Source organism: Pseudorasbora parva, chromosome 5, assembly GCF_024679245.1.
Source record: "Pseudorasbora parva isolate DD20220531a chromosome 5, ASM2467924v1, whole genome shotgun sequence".
NCBI lineage: Eukaryota > Metazoa > Chordata > Actinopteri > Cypriniformes > Gobionidae > Pseudorasbora > Pseudorasbora parva.
The window spans coordinates 12,117,865-12,134,179 of NC_090176.1; the positions used below are offsets into that span (position 1 = coordinate 12,117,865).

At 42.6% G+C, this 16,315-nt stretch overlaps 1 long non-coding RNA gene across 1 annotated transcript; it reads right to left on the reverse strand.

Annotated features, from left to right (window-relative positions):
- Positions 1-5,784: 5,784 nt before the first annotated feature.
- Positions 5,785-8,841, reverse strand: LOC137075963 (uncharacterized). Its single transcript, XR_010905134.1, has 2 exons — positions 8,475-8,841; positions 5,785-6,018 (listed from the first exon to the last, which is right to left on the reverse strand). It is a non-coding gene; the product is annotated as an uncharacterized lncRNA (long non-coding RNA).
- Positions 8,842-16,315: the final 7,474 nt, after the last annotated feature.

The following is a 16,315-nucleotide window of genomic DNA, read 5'->3' on the forward strand; positions in this document are numbered from 1 at the left end:
TAGGCATGAGTCAAGGAGCATGCATATATGAGGTTACCTGAACTAGTAAATTGTTAAGACAAAGACAAAAAGATGCAAAATACCATACAGAAGAAACATTTTACAAGACAGTTATGTGTTTACATATAATGTCCTGGGGTGCATGTTCATTTATAGATGGTTTGTCTATAATTTGAGGTAAAAGCGTGTGTTTTACAAGCTTTAACTCTCTGGGTATGGAACTTTTCATGTGGCCAAATTCTTTTGGGCCGTAAAACTTCTTATCAGATGGTTTCCAGGGTAACGGAGAATCTTTCTCTGTTGTGTTGGGGGAAGGTCTGTTACTAAGCACAAAGCATTCAAAACATTTGTTAAATGTAACTGGCGATTGTGTGTTTGATTCGCCTGAGTCGCTACATGGTAAACAACTTGGAGATTTCAAGTCTTGATGGTAAGAGTTTTTATGAATTACCAGAAGTGTACACACAGAAACAAATGCCTGTCAACCAAGCTAACATGATCAATCAAGAAGACTTAATTAAATGGCCATATCTTGATGGTATTCTCATTCCTCATATTCAAGCTGAAGTAGAATTGTTGATAGGTAGCAATGCCTCCAAATTGCTTGAACCTTGGGAAGCGGTGAATAGTCAAGGAGATGGTCCCTATGCCATACGTACCTTATTGGGGTGGGTCATCAATGGTTCTCTAGGCAGTTATCAAAATGAAGAGCACACTGCTAGAGTAAATAGGATCTCTGTTGAAAAGTTGGAGTTGCTATTGGAAAAGCAATACCAGCATGACTTTAATGAAAAGATGTTAGAGGACAAAGAAGAAATGTCCAGAGAGGAGGCAAAGTTCATGGAAATCATGGAGAAATCTGTGAGCTTCAAGGATGGACAATATAGTATGAAGCTACCTTTCAAAAATGAAGATGTCATCATGTCTAACAATCTTAACATTGCCAAACAGCGGCTCATGGGGATAAAGAGAAAGTTTGAAAAGAATGTAAAATTTCAACAAGAATATACAGACTTTGTCAAGGATATGGTTAACGAGGGCTATGCTGAGAAAGTGCCAGAGCATCAATTGCATCAGTGTGATGGTAAGGTTTGGTACATTCCACACCATGGTGTGTACCACCCTCGTAAAGGCAAAATATGAGTGTTATTTGACTGTGGAGCAGAATATCAAGGCACATCTTTAAATAGTCAACTACTATTGATTGGTTCTTTTGATTCTTGTGTTGCTTTCATGACTGACATCAGAGAATGTTTTATGAGGTCAAAGTGGCAGAGGAAGACAAAGAATTTCTTCGCTTCCTGTGGTGGCCAGGTGGAGATGTTACACAAGATGGACAAGGACAATCAACACCGCTTTAACCAAGAGGTAATTGACACTGTTTATAATAACTTCTACATGGATGATTGCCTAAAAAGCTTACCTACGGAGTATGATGCAATCAAGATGGTCAAAGACTTGACCACTTTATGTCTACAGGGAGGCTTCCATTTAACACAGTGCGTCAGTAACAGTCGTGAGGTCTTACAGTCCATTGTAGAAAAGGACAGATCCAAAAATCTTACTGAGCTCAACTTGGATCGAGATCAACTACCGGTAGAAAGAGCCTTAGGACTGCAATGGTGTGTACGGACAGACACCTTCAATTTCAGAACTGTTTGTAAAGAAAGAATGCCAACTAGACGTGGAATATTGTCAGTAATCAGTTCAGTGTATGATCCTTTGGGATATCTTGCACCACTGACGCTTCCCATCAAACTCATTCTCCAGGAGTTGTGCAGAACAAATTACAAGTGGGAAGATGAGATTCCTAAAGTGCTTGAGCAAAGGTGGGTTAAATGGATTACTGATTTGGATCAGTTAAGCACTTTCAAGGTTGACAGATGTCTAAAACCATGTGGGTTTGGAAAACTGGTTAGTGCCCAACTACACCATTTTTTGGATGCCAGTGGAAGTGGATATGGATCTGTGACCTATTTGAGGCTACAGAATTGTAAAAATGAAGTGCATGTTTCCTTTCTGCTTGGAAAAGCCAGGGTGACACCCTTAAAACCAGTTACTATTCCACGTTTGGAACTGACTGCTGCAGTCCTAGCAACTCGCATTGACAAAATGCTCAGAGAGCAACTTAAGCTACAACTGGAAAAGTCTTGTTTTCGGACTGATAGCACCTCTGTCCTGAAGTATATAAGGAATGAAAATAAGAGATTCCGTACCTTCGTAGCAAATAGAATTACTACCATCAGAGAAGCTTCAGATTTGACAGTGGCAGTATATTCATACTTCACAAAACCCCGCAGATGATGCGTCAATGATGCCAATATGTTAGAGCAGAGATTGCAACAAACCAAAACTTCATTTAAAGGACAGTACTTGTCTCCAGATGACCTTTCAAAGGCAGAAAAGGCTATTATCCAGTTCTGTCAATGGGAAAGATTCAGTGTAGAAATTTCGTCACTGAATTCTGGAAAAACTGAAATCAAAAAACACAGTGCTATTCACAAGTTAAGCCCCATTTTAAAAGAGGAATTGCTGAGAGTCAGTGGGAGGTTATGCAAAGCTACGATGCCTGAAGAAAGGAAACATCCAGTTATTTTAGCAAAAGATCAGCATGTTTCCACATTGATTCTAAGGCATATTCATGAACACAGTGGCCATAGTGGAAGAAATGATATGCTGTCTATATTAAGAGAAAAATACTGGATTACTCAAGCCAATGCAACAGCCAGAAAAATTATTTCAAGCTGTACTGTTTGTAAACGACACAAAGGTAAACTAGGTGAACAAAAGATGTCCCATTTACCTGTAGAAAGAGTAACTGCAGATCTACCTCCTTTTTCTAATGTAGGAGTAGATTACTTTGGCCCAATATATGTGAAAAGAGGTCGAGCTTATGTAAAACGTTATGGCGTAATTTTTACATGCATGGCTAGTAGGGCAGTTCATTTGGAGGTGGCATATTCATTGGACACAGATTCTTGCATCAACGCTTTGCGACGATTTATATGCAGAAGAGGACAAGTATGTCATATGAGGTCCGACAATGGAACCACTTTTACTAGCACAGAAAAGGAGTTGAAAAAAGCACTTGCAGAGTTTAAACAAAATAAGATTACCAAGGTTTTAGCGCAAAAAGGAATTAAATGGAGTTTTAATCCTCCTGCGGCTTCCCATCATGGTGGTTCATGGGAGCGCATCATCCGAATGGTAAGAAAGGTGTTAACCTCCATTTTGAGTCAACAAACGCTAGATGAAGGATTACACACTGTTCTTTGTGAGGCTGAGGCAATTCTCAATGATCGACCTATCACTAAAGTATCTGAAGATCTAAACGATCTTGGAGCACTTACCCCCAATCATCTGCTTACAATGAAGAGAAAACCCATCTATCCTCCTGGTCTTTTTGAGAAATCAGATCAATATGTAAGAAGAAGGTGGAAACAAACCTTCCAGATCTCTTTTGGAAAAGATGGATAAATGAGTACTTGCCTTTGTTACAGGAAAGGCAAAAATGGACCAAAGACAGACGTAATCTTAAACCTGGTGATAATGTACTCATTGCAGATTCCACAGCCCCACACAATTCTTGGACTCTTGGACGAATACTAGAGACTTTCCCAGATAAAAAGGGTTTGGTTAGATCTGTACGAATTCAAACCAAAACAAACAAAATAGTAAGACCAGTAACAAAGCTATGTCTTTTATTAGAAAGGTGAAAAAAAAAAAGGGGGGGGGGGGGGTAAAAGTGATTGACTTTTTGATGGCTCCTTTTGTAATTTATATTTTGAATTGTTTATGCCCTACGTCATTAACAATTTGGGCCCGGTGTGTAGGAGCCATTATATCTAAGTGTAATTTTTGTTTGTGACACTAGAGGGCGGTATAATACCAGTATTTTGAGTATGTTTAAGTAAGGTGATGATGAGTTACAGGTGCGCATAGGGAAGGTCAAACAAACTTTTTGAGCGTGCTGAGTTGAGGTACTGTGAAAGATTGTGCAAGACTGCTTATGACCACATTTTCTTTTGAATGAAATATATGCGATTGTTAGTTGTAAAAAATTAGTAAGTTTGAAGTATTGATTTAATTGTTTGCAATGCCAAATGGACAATAAATGGATTGGCATATCCAAATGTACTTGGAGTGTATAGTCAGTAACTCTTAACTCAAAGCCAAAGGCACGCGTCAGAAACTGACTGCAAAAGGCCCATGTGTGTCTCTACACCTTGTGTGATTTATTTTAAAAGTGAGAGAATCCTGGGAGGGCGCGCGGCGGCGCGAGCACAAATAAAATGATATTGTTTTGAAATTACTTTATTAACTTGAAATACAGGCAAGACATATTTTTGTAGATGTGTTTCTAAAAATATGCATATATTTATACATTCGCACGTTTTACGTGTTAGACCCGTGTTTCCCCATTGTTCGACCCAACCACACCCGTATCCGACACAGTTGGATGTTTTTCACCCATTTCAGCAACATTTACATGGGGTGGGGGTGGGGGTGGGGCAATCCTTTTTTGAATATACTCCAGGGTTTTTACTGATACAAAGCCATATGCTAATCGCTGAAGTAACCCTTTAAGGTTAAAATAGAGAATTCCAATGCAGAGAGAAAAATTAGGGTAATTTTGTGGCCGGAAAATGATTAAAGAAATAATACATTTTATTTGTAATGCCATTACCCACAAAGTGCCTGTAAGTTGCTTAAAGTATTGCAGATCATAAAATACTATATTTCTTTAAATGTGAAATTTTAAACCGTTAATAACACCCCCCCTTGACTCTTTTATAGTTACATTGTGTACTAAGACCAACGAAAAAATGAAAAATAATTTTTTTTTAGACCGTTATAGCTAGGAACTATTTTCTCATTCCTGCATAGGAATTTTGTGGCCATAATGGGTGCAGCGGCGCAATGATATTACACAGCGCCTCAAAATAGACAAACTTCCATAAATATATATATATTTAAAAAAAAACATTGTGTACTGTGCTAATTAATTGAGACTTCTTACAGCTCTTACAGGTTGTTGGCCTTGTTTGTTTCGTTGCTTTTATTGCTCTCCCCTTTTTTGTAAGTCGCTTTGGATAAAAGCGTCTGCTAAATGATGAAATGTAAATGTATAACCAGTGTTGCTTCTATTGCTCTCCCCTTTTTTGTAAGTCGCTTTGGTTAAAAGCGTCTGCTAAATGATTAAATGTAAATGTAAATGTATAACCAGTGTGACAATCTGCTTGCACAGAGAGCGTGATCCTTTAAACCATGGAGACGTTTGTGAGATACGATTCAGAAGATTATTTACTTTGGTGCAGATCCCAAACCGTATCTATTTGAACCGGAATAACAGTTCTGCCAGAAAGACTCGGGAGAATAAATACTGTGACAATAATCCATTTATTAACAATCCAGCAAGCAATAAAGTACTTTGGCATAGGCCCCGTCCGTAGCTCGCAATCAGAGGGTATGGACTCTGCATATCCTGCCTGAAGACGAAGGCAGAGGCGCAGCCGACCCCCCCGTGAGGTATGGAAGGGACCATCCTGGTGGTGGTGGTGGGGTGGAGTAGGGAAGGATTTGACTTGGAGGTGGTGGGGTGGATGGCGGTGAATTGGTGCGTCAGCATCTGCGAACTCAAACATGAGTAAGTACCAATCTTTTATACCCAAGTATTAGAATGTGATTGGATAGATAGAAGTTGAAGTGACGTAACAATTAAGTCTTCCTGGCAGAACTTATGCTAAAGCTTTCATTTCTGCCAGAAAGACTCGGGAGAATAAATACTGTGACAATAATCCATTTATTAACAATCCAGCAAGCAATAAAGTACTTTGGCATAGGCCCCGTCCGTAGCTCGCAATCAGAGGGTATGGACTCTGCATATCCTGCCTGAAGACGAAGGCAGAGGCGCAGCCGACCCCCAAAAATGAGGTGGAAGAATGCTTCCACCCGGACGGAGCCTATCCCCCAAAACAGTAAATAAAATAGACCCACCGGTCTTGTGTCCTGGAGTTCCTATAGAGAACAAGAACAAGAGTTAACATGTGAAGCATGGACATGGAACGCTGTCTGCTGATGGTTAAACAGATCTTGAAATTATATTTTGTAGATGGGAACTAAACGGGCAATTAATATCTGCTGCTGCGTAATTGTAAACGTTTTTGGCCCTTGCTGATACCTCCAAAAGAATTATTATATGTATTGTTTTTTTTTTTTTTTTTTTTTTTTTTTTTTTTTTTTAATATAAAGCACACGTATAAACCACGGAGACATGGCCGCAGGGCCACACGGAGACGAGGCCGCAGGGCCGTACGGTCAGTTAGACCACATAGACGAGGCCGAAAGGGCGACGCGGTCAGTTAGACCACATAGACGAGCCCGAAAGGGCGACGCGGTCAGTTAGACCACATAGACGAGGCCGCAGGGCCACACATAGACGAGGCCGCAGGGCCACACATAGACGAGGCCGCAGGGCCACGCATAGACGAGGCCGCAGGGCCACACATAGACGAGGCCGCAGGGCCACACATAGACGAGGCCGCAGGGCCACACGGTCAGTTAGACCACATAGACGAGGCCGCAGGGCCACACATAGACGAGGCCGCAGGGCCACACGGTCAGTTAGACCACATAGACGAGGCCGCAGGGCCACACGGTCAGTTAGACCACATAGACGAGGCCGCAGGGCCACACATAGACGAGGCCGCAGGGCCACACGGTCAGTTAGACCACATAGACGAGGCCGCAGGGCCACACATAGACGAGGCCGCAGGGCCACACGGTCAGTTAGACCACATAGACGAGGCCGCAGGGCCACACATAGACGAGGCCGCAGGGCCACACGGTCAGTTAGACCACATAGACGAGGCCGCAGGGCCACACATAGACGAGGCCGCAGGGCCACACGGTCAGTTAGACCACATAGACGAGGCCGCAGGGCCACACATAGACGAGGCCGCAGGGCCACACGGTCAGTTAGACCACATAGACGAGGCCGCAGGGCCACACATAGACGAGGCCGCAGGGCCACACGGTCAGTTAGACCACATAGACGAGGCCGCAGGGCCACACATAGACGAGGCCGCAGGGCCACACATAGACGAGGCCGCAGGGCCACACATAGACGAGGCCGCAGGGCCACACATAGACGAGGCCGCAGGGCCACACGGAGACTAGGCCGCAGGGCCACACGGAGACTAGGCCGCAGGGCCACACGGAGACTAGGCCGCAGGGCCACACGGAGACAAGGCCGCAGGGCCACACGGAGACTAGGCCGCAGGGCCACACGGAGACGAGGCCGCAGGGCCACACGGAGACTAGGCCGCAGGGCCACACGGAGACTAGGCCGCAGGGCCACACGGAGACTAGGCCGCAGGGCCACACGGAGACTAGGCCGCAGGGCCACACGGCCTGTTAGACCACAGAGACAAGGCCGCAGGGTCTTCTAGACCACGTACACTTTTTTTTTTTTTTTTTTTTTTTTTTTATATATATATATATATACCACCACCACCAGTTGCAGCATAGGGATTTACCTGAACCATAACTGGAGCTTGCTGGGCTTCGAGGATGATTTTGGTCATCTTAAATGACGTTTAGGTCTTATATAATTCTCCAATGCAGAAGAGAACCATCTGCCCAGGAACTTGATGGCTGCAGTAAAAATGCCACATTCTGCAGCTGTTGGGGCTGCCCCGATCCTAAAGAAATGTCTGGTATAGAGGGAGGTGGAAAAACTGCATCTTATAGGACTGCAGGCAGACGAGAGGTGTGGGTCTGAACCCGCCTTAGAGAGAGGAGCGCCGTAGTGAAAAATTAATATAAGACTTAGCCAGACATTTAGATAATTAATCACGGAACTAAAGGTAGGATACATACCATATAAGATTAAAGGAGTTCATTGAAGTGTAGCTTACCTGACGCTTAAGACACATGAGAATTCTTAGTATTACCTGTAGATTGGGCATACTATAGGATTAGAGTGCTGAAGATGATCATCTTGACCATCATGAAAACTTGTTTAGTAGTTGTTGTGGCTGAACATAATCCTGAAGAGTGTCCGTTATACGGATGAGCTGGTCAGCAGTACTGTAGGTCTTTCATAAGGTAAATTTAAATTGCCTTCTTGATATGGGGACCCGTTGGAGAGTAGGGAAAGTGCAGAATGATTAGGGATACTGTGCTGAGAGATATTTCCTTTAACGAAAACAAAGCCCCACAGCTAACGGCAGTAGGCCTCATGGTGGAAAAGGCAAAAATAGAGATGGCGCGCAATAGTCCACATTAGGCCATGGACAAGTTCATGAAAGCTCTAGATACTAATGAAAACAGGAACAATGAGCATTAGTAAAGACAAAGAGCATACCACCACCTGTGATTGCATGAAATTATGGCTTGAAGTTGAAGTGTTGAGCTATTTTGAGTCAGAACTTGCTTGTACTAGAATATATATAGTGCCATGCACACAGCACCTTGATAGAGGAAGCAGATTCTGCGCATTTGAGCTGCATTTGTAGCAACCCGATCCATGAGAATGTCCTATACGTATACGAGTTGGAGAACTGCAGTTCTTTGCATCGGCAGTTGGAGAAGTTGAAACCATTGGTGTGAGTTCTGCTTACAGCTTGATAAACTGCTAGCTATTGGACCCTGAAAAACATGAAAAAGATAATTATGCAATTATCCTCGTTGATACCCTAATCCTGGTTCGTACTGTGCGATTGAGACAAATATCGGAATCCTGAAAACTCCTTTTACCCGAGCTAACATGTCTTTGATAGTTATTTAGATTCTCACCGACAGCTGCTGGAGTGTTTTTTTTTTTTTTATTTTTATTTTTTTTTTGAGATTCTTCGGAATGCAAAGTGCATTATTAAGCACCATCCGCTCACTTGCCGAATTTGTAAAAGATTTGAATATTGTTCCTGCACTGTGGTTTAGTTGCCATACAGGATGCAATCATTGTGAAGCAGTTAATTGAGCGCAGAATAAAATTAGTGCTGTATCACATAGTTGAATGCAAACCTGGCCAACCTTGGTGCTGTGAGTGAGCGAGAATCGCGTAGAGTTTAAATTGAAGCACTACATCCAAGCACAGAAGGGCAGAGTGATACGCAACACTATAAAGTTTCTAAAATAAAAAAAAAAAAATAAATAAATAAATAAATAGTATTGATAATACTAAATACTCTACTACTACTAAAAAATACAGACATTTCCAGATATAGGTGAATAAAACGGAGCCAGAGTTAAATTACCAGAAGTAACAAAAGACAAAGCACGCAATTACAAATATGCGTGTTTGATTTGATTAATTAATTTATAATACATAATTAATAGATGCGCATGTTTAAGGCAATATGAAGCATCTTCAATGAGCACATTCGCAATACTTCTTCCTAGAAAGGAAGCCATGTAAATGATGAAGAGACGTTTTCAACACTGGGATCCACATAAATTTGATCGAAACATGTATGAATGAACTCTCCTGGATGACAAGCCCAAACTTTAAGCTCGATATTTTATCAGTTTAAATTATGTTGTATGGGGAACTCGCTGCTTGCAAAATAGCATTATTTAATGAGCCAATACACTGATGCTGGTGCTGTACTATAAGAACTACTCAGAGCACGTTAACATGTTAATTTACTTCAGCAATCTCATAATACTGAGCGGATCCGTGATTCAGCTTCGTTCAAGAGACGCCCCGATTAAAGGGTGCATGTTACTTTAAACCCCATGATTGCCTTGCATTCATGGGGAGAATGATAGAGGCAAATATGCTATACCGTCAGTTCTGTTCAAAACTATTGTCAGTGATAGCCCGTGCATAATATTTTCAAGGCATTATGTGGTTACGACACAAACAAGCCACAAACAATGACTGGTCGCTTTGCACGAGCAGGTGCTGCGTCCCATACGCGTGCGACAGCTCTAAACACGCTTGCAAAGGAAATGAGAGAAAAATACTACACCCAATCGTCATCGAAAAAGCATAACCATATCCATGCGATGAATGCTTGATGTGGTTATGACGCCAGATGGTGATGAAGAACGCAGCCGTACGTTTGATAATATGCCAGTCCTCCATTAAAGTGATTGACTGAATCTGAACTCGAGATTTTTTCGCACAAGCGACTTTTGCCGCGACAGCCCAAGGAACAAAATGATAGGCTGACATGGACTTAAACGCCACTGTATTGTACATTGTTACTTTATAGTAGGGCCGTCGATCAACCGCTACGAGACGTTAGGATCTTCAACTAACTGTAGCGTCAGCTCTGCACCGTGAGCGTCAGCATGCGTTGAATTGGTGCGTCAGCATCTGCGAACTCAAACATGAGTAAGTACCAATCTTTTATACCCAAGTATTAGAATGTGATTGGATAGATAGAAGTTGAAGTGACGTAACAATTAAGTCTTCCTGGCAGAACTTATGCTAAAGCTTTCATTTACACTTAAGATGAGTTTTTGAAATGTGAAAGAGGAAATTTGGCTGAACAGACTGAGGCAGAAGGGACAAGGAGAACAGATTCAAACTGGTGAGTCAGAGAAGTCAAAATTTAAAGGGGGGGTGAAATGCTGTTTCATGCATACTGATCTTTTTACACTGTTAAAGACATGGAATCCCATACTAAACATGGACAAAGTTTCAAAAGTTAAGGTGGACGTTTGATGGGAGTATTTCTTTGTCAAAAATACTACTTCCGGTTAGTCATAAGTTTCGGCAAGTTTTTTGCGATCATGCGTCCCCTTTGACGTTAATAGGTCGGAATTTCCTAGTATGGGCCTTACGGATAATTCTACCGGAAGAGCGCGAGAGAGAGAGGGAGAGAGCGAAAGCAACAGGCTATGCCCATCAAAGCGCTGGCTCGTAGGCTGCGCTGCACAGGTAATGTGCACAATTAACAATGACATCAAAAAGTGCGTTTTTGGTTGCCAGACCAAGACAGTCCTGCACAGATTCCCCCAAAACCCCACGGTAAGGCAACAGTGGATGGAATTTGCTTTTCCGGATCAGCAACTGAGTTGCGCGAATGTTTATATCTGTTCGCTGCATTTCGGTGCCGACTGTTTCATAAACAAGGCCCAGCTTGACGCCGGATTTTCCAATCGCCAAATGCTGAAGGATGGAGCAGTCCCAACGTTAGAACCGCGGGCGGTGAGTTAGACTGCTTCAAATGTCTGTGTCTATGCTCATCAAGTAGCCCAAACATGATCACGTATAGTTACTATATATATTACTATATATAGAAATTGATCAATGGAGCATGCGATGTGTAGTGCGTGTACATTTGTTTAGCTGGCCACTATATGTGTAACTTTATGTTTGTGTATTGTAAAAGCACTCCAAACAACAATACACAAAGAGTGGGGAAATATGTTGAACTAAATAAGCGCGCTTCTTCATTCAAATGTGCTACTATTCCGTGTTGTCTACACAAACCACGCGTAAACACACACACACACACGTGCACAACTGCACTTCCCACATGTACACCTTCAAAGACAAAAATACGACGATATAATTCAAGTATAAATATGTAAATAACACAAGCCGCTAAGCATATTATATAGTTAGTGTATAACTTGTACCACATAGAGACGTCCTGCTCTAGTCGTTTTTGCTGCTGCTCCTGTTCAACTGCAGCCTCTGGGTCTGATTCCGGATCATAGATGTATGGCTGTATCTGATTAAAAGCCATATTTTTAGTTTGAATAAAGTTTTTCCCGCTGTTAGGGATGACACAGCTTTACGACGCACTCAACCCAATAGCAGCGGCGAGCACACGTCATTATTTAGCTCCGCTCACACGATACGCCCCCACCCGCTCGGCTTTTTTCGGAAAGACTCAGAACAGCGCATCTTTCTTATATAATTATTAAAAAAATAAAGACTTTTCGGAGATATGCAGTATGCAATGCTACTCTATAGGTACTCAAGATTGACATGACACTGACTGAAACTGAGTGTTTCACCCCCCCTTTAAGGAAAAATGGTCTGACATGGATTCGGTCTTCCGACCTTTTGATTTTTACTAACGTAATATGTGAATGAAATATGCTAGGATTTATTATGAAAACAGAGAGAGTGCGGCCACGTAATTTTCAATGCAGCAGACACGCCTCGAAGCCTTGTCACAGAACATAACACACTAACGTAGTATTTTGTACCATAGAAACTGTGTAGATAAACAATACCGGCAATTCCACATTCTATTTTAATCAAACTATACACTACCTCACCAGAATGCTACAACAAAACTACTAACATTATATACTGTTTTAGTGGTCGACCGATAGTGGATTTTACACCAATAACTAGGTTGGACCACACTTGCCAATTACCGATTAATCGGCCAATAGTTTTTAAAAATAGATACTGGATAAAACATAACACTAAGTACAACAGTGCTTAACTTTATTACAAGAAATAAAAAAATTAAGAAACAGTACTGAACCGTGAAAATGTGCTAAATTGCATATGTAAATATGAATATATTAAAATAAGTTCTAACAGAAAAAAATTCTACAGAAAAAAAATTAAAATATTACAAATATTATTTTTTTTAGCTATAGCCTAGAAACATGTATGCCCAGACAGCACGTTCAGTCTTACCAACGTTAGCAATTGGAGGGCACCAGCGGCAAAGTATCGGAAGGGGTTTTTCCCCTGCACACCAAAAAAAAACCGCTGGTGGGTAAACCATCGGCGGCATGAGTCTACAGCCACTCCAATTCATGCACACTCCGGAGATTGACGGAGGAACCATGAGGAGCCCTTTTGCTGATCCCGCGCTTTTGTTTTTTTTTCCCACAAATGCTGCTGCCTTCTAGATCTTGGTTCACATCAAGCCGACGATGTAGCATAAGGTATGTTGAGCTTGTGTAAAATCCGTATGCCACAATTTATATATGATGATAATACACAACAAACATGAGACGTCCAAAACAGGTTCACAAAAAGATACTTATGCAATTAAAATGACAAAATGAGTTCTGATTCAAAAATGCATGTATTTTTTGTAAGAAATTTGGTTTAGGTTTATGTTATCTTTTATAAATTAATTTTCAAGCTTGGGCAAAAATCTACTGCATCTCTTTTGAGTAGAATTTGCAAACGAAACAAATTCAAGTGTGGTTTTACAAAAGTAAAATTTTGCCTTTTTTAACCAAGGGGTGTACGTCTTGTTTAGGTGTGCACGCACGTTTTTATGCGCGGGATCTACTCAGAAGCATCAGTAAAGTTACTGGAATCTCTTGTGATCGGTATGTTTATCCATTTCAAACACACACTTTTCAGGCTAGTATGTGTTTATTCTGTTTTGTTTTCACGTTATCTGAATTTATCAACATATCAAGCCTTAAGTTAACATATAAGTTAACGTTACTTATAACTTAAGCCATAAAAGTAACATTAATTATAACGTAACTTCAATAATAATAAGTTATTTAAGGACTCAATAAAAATTAATCTAGACCATTTTATAAAAGGAACTTTTAATAACATAAAAAGAACAACAACAACAACAACAAAAAAGTAACATTAATCACAGGAACTTTTAATAACATAACATGTTTTTATGATGATTTATTATTTTTATCAAATGATATAAATTTCAGGTCAGGTTTCTCCCTTTACCTGGTGTGTGTTACAGTACAGATGTTACGGAGACAGAGATTGTAAGTAACACGTTTATTTATGAGCAACCAGGAGAATAAGAGACTTGACTAAATGTGTAGTGCAGATCGGTGGTTCTTGGTGAGGAGATGTGGCAGGCAGAGTAGAGGATGGATACCCGCCGGTACCCGACGGGTCGGACCGGGTTCGGACAGATATTTAGAAATGAAGTTCGGGTTCGGGTCGGGCTCGGTCACGTCAGCACGATAAGGCATTGAACCTTTTAAATTTAAAACTGCTTATTATGCAAGTAGCCAATGTGTCTGTTTAACTTGATGCATTGGTTTGTTTTTGTGATTAAAATACATGCATAATATTACCCTAACATCCGGCTTCCTGCATGCGGAAATTTGTTTATGTCGCCTTGACAACAACGCGCAACACGCATATTGCCCGTGGCATCCTTGTCATTCCAGTGAGCGCAACTTCAGCGCTGCTGGCAGGAGGACAGCCTTGAAGCCATCCACAGTTGATGCAATCCTTTTTCTGCATAAAACCTTGATTAGCCTAAACTTTGATGGATAGATTATGTAAATAGATACCATGCAGTTTAGGAAACATACAGTTTGAGAAAATTGGTAAGATGACTTTCATTTCGATAAGCATTTCAATTGTGTTACGTTAATGTTTTGTTCTGTTAGCTTGGGCCATTTTTAGCAGACCTTTGTTCATTTAATTTCAGTTGGCTATTTGATTGGGCTCTGTGTAACGTTTGATGCCCCGTGTGCGGGCTGATGCGCTCGTCTGTGAACATTTCAGAATGCCTTTCTACAGCTGCTTAATAAAAGACAAACAAACGTATGTGCCATTAGTATATGAGGAGAAAAAAATTGATTTTAACTGTCGGGCTTGGGTCGGGCTCGGACATAAATATTTGAATGCCTGTCGGGCTCGGGTCGGGTTTGGTTACTGCTCTGTCGGACGCGGGTCGGGCTCGGACAGAAAAATGCAGCCCGATCCGCACTCTAAGGCAGAGACAGACAGGCGGTGGAGACTTCGAGGGACGAAACGCTGGAGCACTGCACGCACGCGCACACACACACACACACACACTCACGCATGCATGAGACGCTGGAGAACAAAGAAGACTGGATGAAGACACTGGAGACGGGTAACTTGCTTTGAGGGAGTCCTTAGGTCAGCAGCAGGGAAATAGTACCTATTGCAAACGAGACTGGACAGTGACTGAGAGTGTGTGTGTGTCTTTTGGGCTGGTGGTGATTGTGGTGATGATTGGCTGCAGGTGAAGGTGATCAGTACTCTGGTGAAGGTGTGCATTGTGAAGCTGTGACGTGACAGCCTGGCGTGTCTGTGACAGTGCCTACGTTTACATGGACAACAATCCTCCCGATATTAATCTGATTAAGACAATAGTCTGATTAAGAGGCTACCATGTAGACAGCGATTTCTAATTACCTTAATCTTATTAAAGTTATAATCTAACTAAACATAAATCGGATTAAGACATGTGGAGTATGCCTATTTTAGTCGCATTATCAGAGAGCATTACAGACATGTACACACCTTAATCTAACTATTAATGTCGTATTGGAGATTTCGCCGCATTTTGTGACAGGACACATAACGTTACGCACAACAGGGAAGTGCAGAGGGGAGGCTTTGTGAGTTCGAGCCTCTGCCCTTTTTGAAAATGAATCAAAAGTGCCCCTCTCAACAATCATCGTGGCCAATAAAACAGAGGAGCCATCGCCACTACCAGGCATCAGAGGAGTCAGAGGACCGTCCACTGAGGGGTATCCTGCGCCACCACCAGGCATCAGAGGAGTCAGAGGACCGTCCACTGAGGGGTATCCTGTGCCACCACCAGGCATCAGAGGAGTCAGAGGACCGTCCACTGAGGGGTATCCTGTGCCACCACCAGGCATCAGAGGAGTCAGAGGACCGTCCACTGAGGGGTATCCTGCGCCACCACCAGGCATCAGAGGAGTCAGAGGACTGTCCACTGAGGGGTATCCTGTGCCACCACCAGGCATCAGAGGAGTCAGAGGACCATCCACTGAGGGGTATCCTGTGCCACCACCAGGCATCAGAGGAGTTTGAGGACCGTCCACTGAGGGGTATCCTGTGCCACCACCAGGCATCAGAGGAGTCAGAGGACCATCTACTGAGGGGTATCCTGTGCCACCACCAGGCATCAGAGGAGTTTGAGGACCGTCCACTGAGGGCTATCCTGCGCCACCACCAGGCATCAGAGGAGTCAGAGGACCGTCCACTGAGGGCTATCCTGCGCCACCACCAGGCATCAGAGGAGTCAGAGGACCGTCCACTGAGGGGTATCCTGTGCCACCACCAGGCATCAGAGGAGTTAGAGGACCGTCCATTGAGGGGTATACTATGCCACCACCAGGCATCAGAGGAGTTAGAGGACCATCCACTGAGGGGTATCCTGCGACACCACCAGGCATTGCGGAGTAGTTCACTCAGCTAGTGGAGGACTGGATGGCAGTGCATTTTGGAAACCGGACCAAGACTTTTTTTCCCCTCTCTGTCACCCCTCATACTTCCGTCTCATTTTCTCCGGCCTCATCTGTCCTCACCGCTAGGTGCTGCAGCCGTGCTGGGGGGTAGTTACTAGAGCGCAGTCTCGAGGGTTCCCCCACTGTCCTTCAG